Source organism: Sturnus vulgaris, unplaced genomic scaffold, assembly GCF_052056855.1.
Source record: "Sturnus vulgaris isolate bStuVul1 unplaced genomic scaffold, bStuVul1.hap1 Scaffold_164, whole genome shotgun sequence".
In the NCBI taxonomy this organism is placed as follows: Eukaryota; Metazoa; Chordata; class Aves; order Passeriformes; family Sturnidae; genus Sturnus; species Sturnus vulgaris.
The window spans coordinates 130,001-142,500 of record NW_028276078.1 but is presented as its reverse complement, the minus strand read 5'-3'; positions in this window follow the sequence as shown (position 1 = coordinate 142,500).

The window sequence follows — 12,500 nt, the reverse complement described above, 5'->3', positions numbered from 1 at the left end:
ATCGCGCCCCATCCACAAGCGTCGTTGGTCGGCGTTTGGGGGGCCAAGACGGTGGCACGCGGAGCCCGGTTCGGCGCCCTGCCGTCCTGGCAGGTGCTGGGTAGACCTGTTGCCCTCGGCCGGCCTTTGTACCTGACGGCCGAATGCTGGGTAGACCTGTTGCCCTCGGCCTGCCGTTTTACCGGCCGGCCTAATGCTGAGTAGACCTGTTGCCCTCTGCCGGCCGTGTTACCGGCCGGCCTAATGCTGGGTAGACCTGTTGCCCTCGGCCGGCCTTTGGACGTGGCGGCCTAATGCTGGGTAGACCTGTTGCCCTCGGCCGGCCTTTGTACCTGACGGCCGAATGCTGGGTAGACCTGTTGCCCTCTGCCGGCCGGCCTAATGCTGGGTAGACCTGTTGCCCTCGGCCGGCCTTTGGACGTGGCGGCCGAATGCTGGGTAGACCTGTTGCCCTCGGCCGGCCTTTGTACGTGGCGGCCGAATGCTGGGTAGACCTGTTGCCCTCGGCCGGCCTTTGGACGTGGCGGCCTAATGCTGGTTAGACCTGTTGCCCTCGGCCGGCCTTTGTACCTGACGGCCGAATGCTGGGTAGACCTGTTGCCCTCGGCCTGCCGTTTTACCGGCCGGCCTAATGCTGAGTAGACCTGTTGCCCTCTGCCGGCCGTGTTACCGGCCGGCCTAATGCTGGGTAGACCTGTTGCCCTCGGCCGGCCTTTGGACGTGGCGGCCGAATGCTGGGTAGACCTGTTGCCCTCGGCCGGCCTTTGTACCTGACGGCCGAATGCTGGGTAGACCTGTTGCCCTCTGCCGGCCGGCCTAATGCTGGGTAGACCTGTTGCCCTCGGCCGGCCTTTGGACGTGGCGGCCTAATGCTGGGTAGACCTGTTGCCCTCGGCCGGCCTTTGGACGTGGCGGCCGAATGCTGGGTAGACCTGTTGCCCTCGGCCGGCCTTTGGACGTGGCGGCCTAATGCTGGGTAGACCTGTTGCCCTCGGCCGGCCTTTGGACGTGGCGGCCGAATGCTGGGTAGACCTGTTGCCCTCGGCCGGCCTTTGGACGTGGCGGCCTAATGCTGGGTAGACCTGTTGCCCTCGGCCGGCCTTTGGACGTGGCGGCCTAATGCTGGGTAGACCTGTTGCCCTCGGCCGGCCGTGTTACCGGCCGGCCTAATGCTGGGTAGACCTGTTGCCCTCGGCCGGCCTTTGGACGTGGTGGCCGAATGCTGGGTAGACCTGTTGCCCTCGGCCGGCCTTTGGACGTGGCGGCCTAATGCTGGGTAGACCTGTTGCCCTCGGCCGGCCTTTGGACGTGGCGGCCGAATGCTGGGTAGACCTGTTGCCCTCGGCCGGCAGTGTTACCGGCCGGCCTAATGCTGGGTAGACCTGTTGCCCTCGGCCCGCCGTGTTACCGGCCAGCCGAATGCTGGGTAGACCTGTTGCCCTCGGCCGGCCTTTGTACGTGGTGGCCGAATGCTGGGTAGACCTGTTGCCCTCGGCCGGCCTTTGGACGTGGCGGCCTAATGCTGGGTAGACCTGTTGCCCTCGGCCGGCCTTTGGACGTGGCGGCCTAATGCTGGGTAGACCTGTTGCCCTCGGCCGGCCTTTGTACCTGACGGCCGAATGCTGGGTAGACCTGTTGCCCTCGGCCGGCCTTTGTACCTGACGGCCGAATGCTGGGTAGACCTGTTGCCCTCTGCCGGCCGTCTTTCCGGCTGGCCTAATGCTGGGTAGACCTGTTGCCCTCGGCCGGCCCTGGTACCGGCCGGCATAATGCTGGGTAGACCTGTTGCCCTCGGCCGGTCTTTGTCTCTGGCCACCCGCGGCGTGGTAGTCCTGTTACCGTCGGCCGGCCTTGCAGCCCGGCCGCCGCGCGATGGCGCCCCGTCTCTTCCATCGGACGCGCGGCCCCCTTGTCGTCTCTGCAGCGGCGAGCACGCCTTCGGCGGTCGGCCTGCACGTCCGGCATGACCGCGGGCACTGGCAGCCCAGCAGGCAGCCCTGCTCTCGCGTCTTCTTCCCCCCGGCGAAAGGCGGGGCGTGAAGGCGGGCGACTTTCGGTCCCAGCCGTGCCCAGGTGTCCCTGCCGGCTCCGTGCGCCAGCATCCACTGGCGAGCTCCGCCGGCCTCTTCCCCAGCCGCGGCCCCTGTCCGCTCCGCCGTCATGGTGCCGGCACCCCACTTCCCCAAGCGCTCCCCGACAGGAGCAGGCAGCGTTGTCGCGCCCCCTCCCCGTGCTCGAATGGACCGCGGCCCTGCTCCGGGCTTCATTTCTGCAGCGCGCTCGCTCGCTCGCTCGCTCGCGCGCTCCCTCCCTCCCCCCCCCCTCCCCCCTCCCCCCGGCCGCCCACCCGCCGCGCTGCCGCCCTGCCGCAGGCTTGAGCGGCGCCGGGGCGGAGGAGGAAGGAACGCCACCAAAGCAAAAGGCTCCGAGAAAGCTGAACAGAGAGCTTCTTTGACCAGGGACAGACGGCGCCAATCATCCCGCCGCCATCCCTGCTTGTGCACCAGGCTCTCCGCCTGCCGACCTCGGCATCAGCCTCCCGCCGCCGCCGTGTAAACTGCCCGGTGGGACCGTGGGCGGGGGCAGGAAGAGGCTGAAAGTGCTGCCAGGGAGGCTGATGGCGGAGGGCGGGGTCGCCCCCAACCGACAATGGGCAGGGCCCGAGGCAGTCTGAAAGCGCTGCCAGGGAGGCTGATGGCGGAGGGCGGGGTCGCCCCCAACCGACAATGGGCAGGGCCCGAGGCAGTCTGAAAGCGCTGCCAGGGAGGCTGAGGGCGGGGGGCGGGGCGCCCCCAACCGACAATGGGCAGGGCCCGAGGCAGTCTGAAAGCGCTGCCAGGGAGGCTGAGGGCGGGGGGCGGGGCGCCCCCAGCCGACAATGGGCAGGGGCCCGAGAGAGTCTGAAAGCGCTGCCAGGGAGGCTGACGGCGGGGGGCAGGGCGCCCCCAGCCGACAATGGGCAGGGGCGGGGAAAGTCTGAAAGCGCTGCATGGGAGGTTGATGGCGGAGGGCGGGCTCGCCCCCAGCGTTAATGGGTGGCTGCGGAAGACGGGGCAGGGACAGGGAGAGGGCAGGCGGCTTCGTGCCGGCCCCGGGCGCCTCGACAGCGAGCCCTCACGGCCCCCCAAACCCGCGCCGAGGCCCCAAGAGCTCTGCAGACCTTCCGCGGAAGAACCGGCCCGAAAGCGGCCACCCGCTTGCCGACGGCGGCGCCGGTCGCCTCGATGCAGCCGCCTCCGTGGGGCGGGAAGGGGCAGGGCGAGTTGTGCCAGGGCGCGGCGGCTTTGGGCCGAGTTTCGCTGCACGTACGTGCTTCCCCTGGCTGTGCTGCGGCCCGTGAGGTTCTGTTTTGTGGTGGGGGGGGGCTCTGTAGGTAGGGTCTCTGGGGGACGGGGGAGGAGGCGTGGGGTAGGGAGGACGCCGTTTGGGGGGGTCAGTGTGTCAGCAGGGCGAGAACCGGGCACAGGCCCTCCGTCAGCTCGGCTGTGGGCCCAAAGGGATCACAAATAAGATTTGGCAAGAGTTTTGTTTTCCGGAAAAGATTTTCTTTCCGAGTAAATAGAAGAGGCAATCATTCAAAAAAGGCAAAGAGGAAATGAAACAAATCAAATCAAATCAAAACAAAACAAAACAAAACAAAACAAAACGAAATAAAATAAAATAATAAAATGAAATGAAAAGAAATGAAATGAAATGATGAAATAAAATGTTGTCGAAAATATGTCTTGGTCTTGAAATCGATTCTGCCGGGCGGGGCAAGGCTGCTGGAGCACTTGGGCTCCGGAGCGTTAAGAGGCTGTGGGGTTTCCCCGGCTCCGAGATGGTACAAGGATGCCTCGTCTACCCGGATCCGCGAAACGTGGCCCGTCCCGCGGCGGCCAGGTCGACGCGGCTCCGGGGCCGGTGGCGTGGGACCGCCGTCGCCGGCGAAGGCGCAGCGGCGGCGGCCGTGGCCGCGACGACCAGGTCTACACGACTCCGGGAAACTTGGCCGGTCCCGCGGCGGCCAGGTCTACTGGGCTCCGGGATGGGCGGCCGCCGTGGCCGCGGCGACCAGGTCTACCCGCCTCCGGGACCGGCGGCGTGGGTCCGCCGTCGAGGGCGAGGGCGCTGCGACGGCCGCGGCGACCGGGTCTACCTAGCTCCGGTGCGACCCGGGCTGCGTGCAGCATGGCGAAGGTAGACCTGTGGTCCGCATCACGGCGTGGGCAGACCTGGTGTCCGCAGCATGGAGCGGGTAGACATGTTGTCCGCCGCATGGAGTGGGTAGACCTGTTGTCCGCGTAATGGAGTAGTTAGACCTGGTGTCCGCAGCTTGGAGTGGGTAGACCTGTTGTCCGCAGCAAGCCGTGGGTAGACCTGGTGTCCGCAGCATGACCTGGGTAGACCTGGTGTCCGCAGCTTGGTAGACCTGTTGCCCGTTTCATGGCTGGGTAGACCTGGTGTCCGCAGCAAGCCGTGGGTAGACCTGGTGTCCGCAGCTTGGTAGACCTGTTGCCCGTTTCATGGCTGGGTAGACCTGTTGTCCGCAGCATTGAGTTGGTAGACCTGGTGTCCGCAGCATGCCCTGGGTAGACCTGGTGTCCGCAGCTTGGTAGACCTGTTGCCCGTTTCATGGCTGGGTAGACCTGTTGTCCGCAGCATTGAGTGGGTAGACCTGGTGTCCGCAGCATGCCCTGGGTAGACCTGGTGTCCGCAGCTTGGTAGACCTGTTGCCCGTTTCATGGCTGGGTAGACCTGGTGTCCGCAGCAAGCCGTGAGTAGACCTGTTGCCCGTTTCATGGCTGGGTAGACCTGGTGTCCGCAGCATGCCCTGGGTAGACCTGGTGTCCGCAGCTTGGTAGACCTGTTGCCCGTTTCATGGCTGGGTAGACCTGGTGTCCGCAGCAAGCCGTGGGTAGACCTGGTGTCCGCAGCTTGGTAGACCTGTTGCCCGTTTCATGGCTGGGTAGACCTGGTGTCCGCAGCAAGCCGTGAGTAGACCTGTTGCCCGTTTCATGGCTGGGTAGACCTGGTGTCCGCAGCATGCCCTGGGTAGACCTGGTGTCCGCAGCTTGGTAGACCTGTTGCCCGTTTCATGGCTGGGTAGACCTGTTGTCCGCAGCAAGCCGTGAGTAGACCTGTTGCCCGTTTCATGGCTGGGTAGACCTGTTGTCCGCAGCATGCCCTGGGTAGACCTGGTGTCCGCAGCTTGGTAGACCTGTTGCCCGTTTCATGGCTGGGTAGACCTGTTGTCCGCAGCATTGAGTGGGTAGACCTGTTGCCCGTTTCATGGCTGGGTAGACCTGGTGTCCGCAGCTTGGTAGACCTGTTGCCCGTTTCATGGCTGGGTAGACCTGGTGTCCGCAGCATTGAGTTGGTAGACCTGGTGTCCGCTACATACCCTGGGTAGACCTGGTGTCCGCAGCTTGGTAGACCTGTTGCCCGTTTCATGGCTGGGTAGACCTGGTGTCCGCAGCATTGAGTTGGTAGACCTGGTGTCCGCAGCATGCCCTGGGTAGACCTGTTGTCCGCAGCTTGGTAGACCTGTTGCCCGATTCATGGCTGGGTAGACCTGGTGTCCGCAGCAAGCCGTGAGTAGACCTGTTGCCCGTTTCATGGCTGGGTAGACCTGGTGTCCGCAGCATGCCCTGGGTAGACCTGTTGTCCGCAGCTTGGTAGACCTGTTGCCCGTTTCATGGCTGGGTAGACCTGTTGTCCGCAGCAAGCCGTGAGTAGACCTGTTGCCCGTTTCATGGCTGGGTAGACCTGGTGTCCGCAGCATGCCCTGGGTAGACCTGGTGTCCGCAGCTTGGTAGACCTCTTGCCCGTTTCATGGCTGGGTAGACCTGTTGTCCGCAGCAAGCCGTGGGTAGACCTGGTGTCCGCAGCATGCCCTGGGTAGACCTGGTGTCCGCAGCTTGGTAGACCTGTTGCCCGTTTCATGGCTGGGTAGACCTGGTGTCCGCAGCAAGCCGTGAGTAGACCTGTTGCCCGTTTCATGGCTGGGTAGACCTGGTGTCCGCAGCATGCCCTGGGTAGACCTGGTGTCCGCAGCTTGGTAGACCTGTTGCCCGTTTCATGGCTGGGTAGACCTGGTGTCCGCAGCAAGCCGTGAGTAGACCTGTTGCCCGTTTCATGGCTGGGTAGACCTGGTGTCCGCAGCATGCCCTGGGTAGACCTGGTGTCCGCAGCTTGGTAGACCTGTTGCCCGTTTCATGGCTGGGTAGACCTGGTGTCCGCAGCAAGCCGTGGGTAGACCTGGTGTCCGCAGCTTGGTAGACCTGTTGCCCGATTCATGCCTGGGTAGACCTGTTGTCCGCAGCAAGCCGTGGGTAGACCTGGTGTCCGCAGCTTGGTAGACCTGTTGCCCGATTCATGCCTGGGTAGACCTGTTGCCCGCAGCATTGAGTTGGTAGACCTGTTGCCCGTTTCATGGCTGGGTAGACCTGGTGTCCGCAGCATTGAGTTGGTAGACCTGGTGTCCGCAGCATGCCCTGGGTAGACCTGGTGTCCGCAGCTTGGTAGACCTGTTGCCCGTTTCATGGCTGGGTAGACCTGTTGTCCGCAGCATTGAGTTGGTAGACCTGGTGTCCGCAGCATGCCCTGGGTAGACCTGGTGTCCGCAGCTTGGTAGACCTGTTGCCCGTTTCATGGCTGGGTAGACCTGGTGTCCGCAGCTTGGTAGACCTGTTGCCTGTTTCATGGCTGGGTAGACCTGGTGTCCGCAGCAAGCCGTGAGTAGACCTGTTGCCCGTTTCATGGCTGGGTAGACCTGGTGTCCGCAGCATGCCCTGGGTAGACCTGGTGTCCGCAGCTTGGTAGACCTGTTGCCCGTTTCATGGCTGGGTAGACCTGTTGTCCGCTGCAAGCCGTGAGTAGACCTGTTGCCCGTTTCATGGCTGGGTAGACCTGGTGTCCGCAGCATTGAGTGGGTAGACCTGGTGTCCGCAGCTTGGTAGACCTGTTGCCCGTTTCATGGCTGGGTAGACCTGTTGTCCGCAGCATTGAGTGGGTAGACCTGTTGCCCGTTTCATGGCTGGGTAGACCTGTTGTCCGCAGCAAGCCGTGGGTAGACCTGGTGTCCGGAGCTTGGTAGACCTGTTGCCCGATTCATGCCTGGGTAGACCTGTTGTCCGCAGCAAGCCGTGGGTAGACCTGGTGTCCGCAGCATGCCCTGGGTAGACCTGTTGTCCGCAGCTTGGTAGACCTGTTGCCCGTTTCATGGCTGGGTAGACCTGTTGTCCGCAGCAAGCCGTGAGTAGACCTGTTGCCCGTTTCATGGCTGGGTAGACCTGGTGTCCGCAGCATGCCCTGGGTAGACCTGGTGTCCGCAGCTTGGTAGACCTGTTGCCCGTTTCATGGCTGGGTAGACCTGTTGTCCGCAGCAAGCCGTGGGTAGACCTGGTGTCCGCAGCATGCCCTGGGTAGACCTGGTGTCCGCAGCCTGGTAGACCTGTTGCCCGTTTCATGGCTGGGTAGACCTGGTGTCCGCAGCAAGCCGTGGGTAGACCTGGTGTCCGCAGCATGCCCTGGGTAGACCTGGTGTCCGCAGCTTGGTAGACCTGTTGCCCGTTTCATGGCTGGGTAGACCTGGTGTCCGCAGCAAGCCGTGAGTAGACCTGTTGCCCGTTTCATGGCTGGGTAGACCTGTTGTCCGCAGCATGCCCTGGGTAGACCTGTTGTCCGCAGCTTGGTAGACCTGTTGCCCGTTTCATGGCTGGGTAGGCCTGGTGTCCGCAGCATGCCCTGGGTAGACCTGGTGTCCGCAGCTTGGTAGACCTGTTGCCCGTTTCATGGCTGGGTAGACCTGGTGTCCGCAGCAAGCCGTGGGTAGACCTGGTGTCCGCAGCTTGGTAGACCTGTTGCCCGATTCATGCCTGGGTAGACCTGTTGTCCGCAGCAAGCCGTGGGTAGACCTGGTGTCCGCAGCTTGGTAGACCTGTTGCCCGTTTCATGGCTGGGTAGACCTGTTGTCCGCAGCATTGAGTTGGTAGACCTGTTGCCCGTTTCATGGCTGGGTAGACCTGGTGTCCGCAGCATTGAGTGAGTAGACCTGTTGCCCGTTTCATGGCTGGGTAGACCTGGTGTCCGCAGCTTGGTAGACCTGTTGCCCGTTTCATGGCTGGGTAGACCTGGTGTCCGCAGCATGCCCTGGGTAGACCTGGTGTCCGCAGCTTGGTAGACCTGTTGCCCGTTTCATGGCTGGGTAGACCTGGTGTCCGCAGCAAGCCGTGGGTAGACCTGGTGTCCGCAGCTTGGTAGACCTGTTGCCCGTTTCATGGCTGGGTAGACCTGTTGTCCGCAGCATTGAGTTGGTAGACCTGTTGTCCGCAGCAAGCCGTGGGTAGACCTGGTGTCCGCAGCATGCCCTGGGTAGACCTGGTGTCCGCAGCTTGGTAGACCTGTTGCCCGTTTCATGCCTGGGTAGACCTGTTGTCCGCAGCAAGCCGTGGGTAGACCTGGTGTCCGCAGCATGCCCTGGGTAGACCTGGTGTCCGCAGCTTGGTAGACCTGTTGCCCGTTTCATGGCTGGGTAGACCTGGTGTCCGCAGCAAGCCGTGAGTAGACCTGTTGCCCGTTTCATGGCTGGGTAGACCTGGTGTCCGCAGCATGCCCTGGGTAGACCTGGTGTCCGCAGCTTGGTAGACCTGTTGCCCGTTTCATGGCTGGGTAGACCTGGTGTCCGCAGCAAGCCGTGAGTAGACCTGTTGCCCGTTTCATGCCCTGGGTAGACCTGGTGTCCGCAGCATGCCCTGGGTAGACCTGGTGTCCGCAGCTTGGTAGACCTGTTGCCCGTTTCATGGCTGGGTAGACCTGTTGTCCGCAGCAAGCCGTGGGTAGACCTGGTGTCCGGAGCTTGGTAGACCTGTTGCCCGATTCATGCCTGGGTAGACCTGTTGTCCGCAGCATTGAGTGGGTAGACCTGGTGTCCGCAGCATGCCCTGGGTAGACCTGGTGTCCGCAGCTTGGTAGACCTGTTGCCCGTTTCATGGCTGGGTAGACCTGTTGTCCGCAGCAAGCCGTGAGTAGACCTGTTGCCCGTTTCATGGCTGGGTAGACCTGGTGTCCGCAGCATGCCCTGGGTAGACCTGGTGTCCGCAGCTTGGTAGACCTGTTGCCCGTTTCATGGCTGGGTAGACCTGTTGTCCGCAGCAAGCCGTGGGTAGACATGGTGTCCGGAGCTTGGTAGACCTGTTGCCCGATTCATGCCTGGGTAGACCTGTTGTCCGCAGCATTGAGTGGGTAGACCTGGTGTCCGCAGCATGCCCTGGGTAGACCTGTTGTCCGCAGCTTGGTAGACCTGTTGCCCGTTTCATGGCTGGGTAGACCTGTTGTCCGCAGCAAGCCGTGAGTAGACCTGTTGCCCGTTTCATGGCTGGGTAGACCTGTTGTCCGCAGCATGCCCTGGGTAGACCTGGTGTCCGCAGCTTGGTAGACCTGTTGCCCGTTTCATGGCTGGGTAGACCTGGTGTCCGCAGCAAGCCGTGGGTAGACCTGGTGTCCGCAGCATGCCCTGGGTAGACCTGGTGTCCGCAGCTTGGTAGACCTGTTGCCCGTTTCATGCCCTGGGTAGACCTGTTGTCCGCAGCTGGGTAGACCTGTTGTCCGCAGCAAGCCGTGGGTAGACCTGGTGTCCGCAGCATGCCCTGGGTAGACCTGGTGTCCGCAGCTTGGTAGACCTGTTGCCCGTTTCATGGCTGGGTAGACCTGTTGTCCGCAGCAAGCCGTCGGTAGACCTGTTGCCCGTTTCATGGCTGGTAGACCTGTTGTCCGCCGCCGGCCTGGAAGTACTCCAAGGGGTCGCTGTTTCTCGCTGCCTCCGGCTATGTCATCGTAGAAGGCGGCGTGCGCCACTGCGCCCCCTCGGTCACGTACATCGGTTCTCTTTCCGGCCTCCGCCGCTTCGGGCCCATCTGTCCGTATTATGGGAACGAGGTGACGGGCCGTATCCCCACAGGCTGTTGCTGTGCCTGTGTCCGTGGCGGAGAAGGGCGGACGCGCGTGCGGTCGCCAGGGCCAGAAGAACACCGCCGATGTCGGGGCGAGTCGCGTGGCTTCGTCCGGCTTCCCGTCTTACCCAGTTCGACTGGGACAGGTTAGCCCAGAGAGAGAGACCGATGCGATCCGAGAGCCGCTCCCCGGCCCAGGCGAGGCTGCGTGCTCAGTCGGGGGAGAAGCGAGAAAGCCCCCAGAGAGACCGATGCGATCCGAGAGCCGCTCCCCGGCCCAGGCCGAGGCTGCGTGTTCAGTCCGGGGGAGAAGCGAGAAAGCCCCCAGAGAGAGCGATGCGATCCGAGAGCCACCGCGCTCCCCCGGCCCAGGCGAGGCTGCGTTGTTCCAGGCGGGGGAGAAGCGAGAAAAAGGCCCAGAGAGAGGGCGAGAAAGCCGCGAGTGTGTCCCGCTCCGGCCCGGCTGCTGCCGGTTTCGTGACAACGGGGAGCCGGGCGCCTGCTCGCTCCCCCGGGGATGGTGGCGGGCGAGGCGGCGGCGCCTCGCCCCTTTTCTGCCCGGCCTTAAGCCGGGGCCCCGCCCGCTCGCCGGGTGCGGCATTTCTTCGGCTGTCGGTCCCGGTGCACGCTGGTGGCCGGCAGCCGGGGCTGGATTTCTGTGGGGCCGGCCCGGGGTTGTGTTGAGCCTGCCCGGGCTTTCCCTGGCCCCCCTCCCCGAGAGCCCCCCGGGCGTGGCTCGCTTGGCCGAGGTTGGCTGCGCCTCGTTTCCCGCTCCCGACCTGTGTTGCCAGAGTTGTGTCCGTATCGAAAGGGCAGCGGGGGACATGCAGTGGGGCGTGTGGCCTCGCCTCTCGGCTTCGCTTGCTTGCCTGCGAAGGGGGGCTCGGTGACGGGAGTGTCCGGCCCTGCCGTGTGTTGTTGAAGTCGTCCCCCTTCCTCGGCCCTAAGCCGGGGACCCGCGTGTAGCGGGCAGAATTTTTCCGGGGCGGCGGTCGGCCGCGGTGGCCGGCCGTGTCCCCCCCCCCAGGACGGACCCCGCAACCCAACAGAGAGCGAGCGAGCGAGTGAGCCCCCGAGAGTGTGTCGTGGGCGGGGCGGCGGCGCCTCGCCCTTTCTCGGTATCGGCCGGGCGCGATCGAGGCACCGTGCCGGGGCGGCCCGTGGTGTCTGGCCTGCCCCGGCTGCCGTGGTTGCCGTTGCCGGCGGGGGCTGGGTTTTGCGAGCGGCTCCGTTCTTTTTTATTAAAGCGTGCCGGTGTGCGGGGCAGTGTGGGGGTGCCCGCCCGGCCTCCGTTCTTTTTCTCTCGCGGCCCTAAGCCGCGGCACCGAGAAGCGCGCGCTGACGAAGGGTCACGGGCCGCCACCGAAGCGAAAGCGAAAGGCGAGAGAGAAGGGCTGGCTGTGTTGGCGAGTGAGAAAAGAGACCGTATGTCCGGTGGTTGGAGGGGTTTTACGGGAGGAGTTGAGAGGCGCGTTCTCGCCCCCACCCCTGGCTCGTGACCCCCGTGGCTAGCACGGGTCGTGCGACGCATGGCGTGCTTTTTTTTTTAGTTTTTTTTTTGGTGCGGTGGCTTGCCCTTCCCCCCGGCTTTTTTTCCGGGTGGGAAGCCGATCGCTGCGAGGCGGGCGAAAGCCGGTGGCCCGCGGCGTGGTCGGTGGCAGCTGCTCCGTTTTCCGTTGTCTTGCGGCCCGCGGGCGGGTGGCGGCACCCCCCGCTCTCTTCCTCTGCTGCGTGATCGATCCCGAAGGTTGCAAGCGGCCCGCCGGCGTCGGGGGCCTAGGGAGCGTCGGGGAGGCTCGGCGGCGCCAAGGGAGGGCCTCTCGGGGACGTGTCCCGCTCGCACGCATGTTGGAGCCCTGCTCCGTTGCCGTTGTCCCAGGAACCCGCGGCCGCGGGGGCTCCCCGTTGCCCCGCGGCTGCTTTTCTTTCTGTCCCCGTCCGATCGATGAGGCTTTTCGGGTCGCGTCGGAAAGGGCCCCCGGCGGGCCGGCTCCTCCGGGCGAAGTCTCGGTGGTGTCCGGTCCCTCGAGCAGGGCGGTCTCCTGTCCAATTCGCTTCCCGTCGCAGGCGAGGTGTCGCTCCTTCCGCTTGCCGGGGAAGGAACATCTTTACCGTCCCAGGCTGTGTGATGGCCGCGTGGCCCCGTGAGCACTCAAGGTGTCCTTAAAACCACGCGAGGTGCCGGCGCTGGCCCTGGTCCGAGTTTAGCGTCCCGTGGGTGCCGGCCGCGAGCAGCACCGGGCGGCGGTGCGGCTCGAGCTTGAGCCGAGAGAAAACGAAACCAAACCCCCCCCCCCTCGAGAGCGAGAGAGAGTGAGAGGGCTGACGAGAACCGATGGCGGGGCCGGGGGAGCACGGACGGGGGAAAAGAGCCCGTTCCGCGCGCGCACCGCGCACGGCGCTCCTTTGTCGTGCCGCCGCCTGCTGCAGAGCGAGCCGCCCCGGCCTCGGGGCCTCGGTGTTGTCCGGGCCGCGCCCGCCTTGTCGGGTCGCTGTCTCCTCTAGCACGTCCGGTGCTTTTTCGGGCCGGCCTCGGGGGCGGGTCAGCCCCAGCCGAGCCCCGTCCCC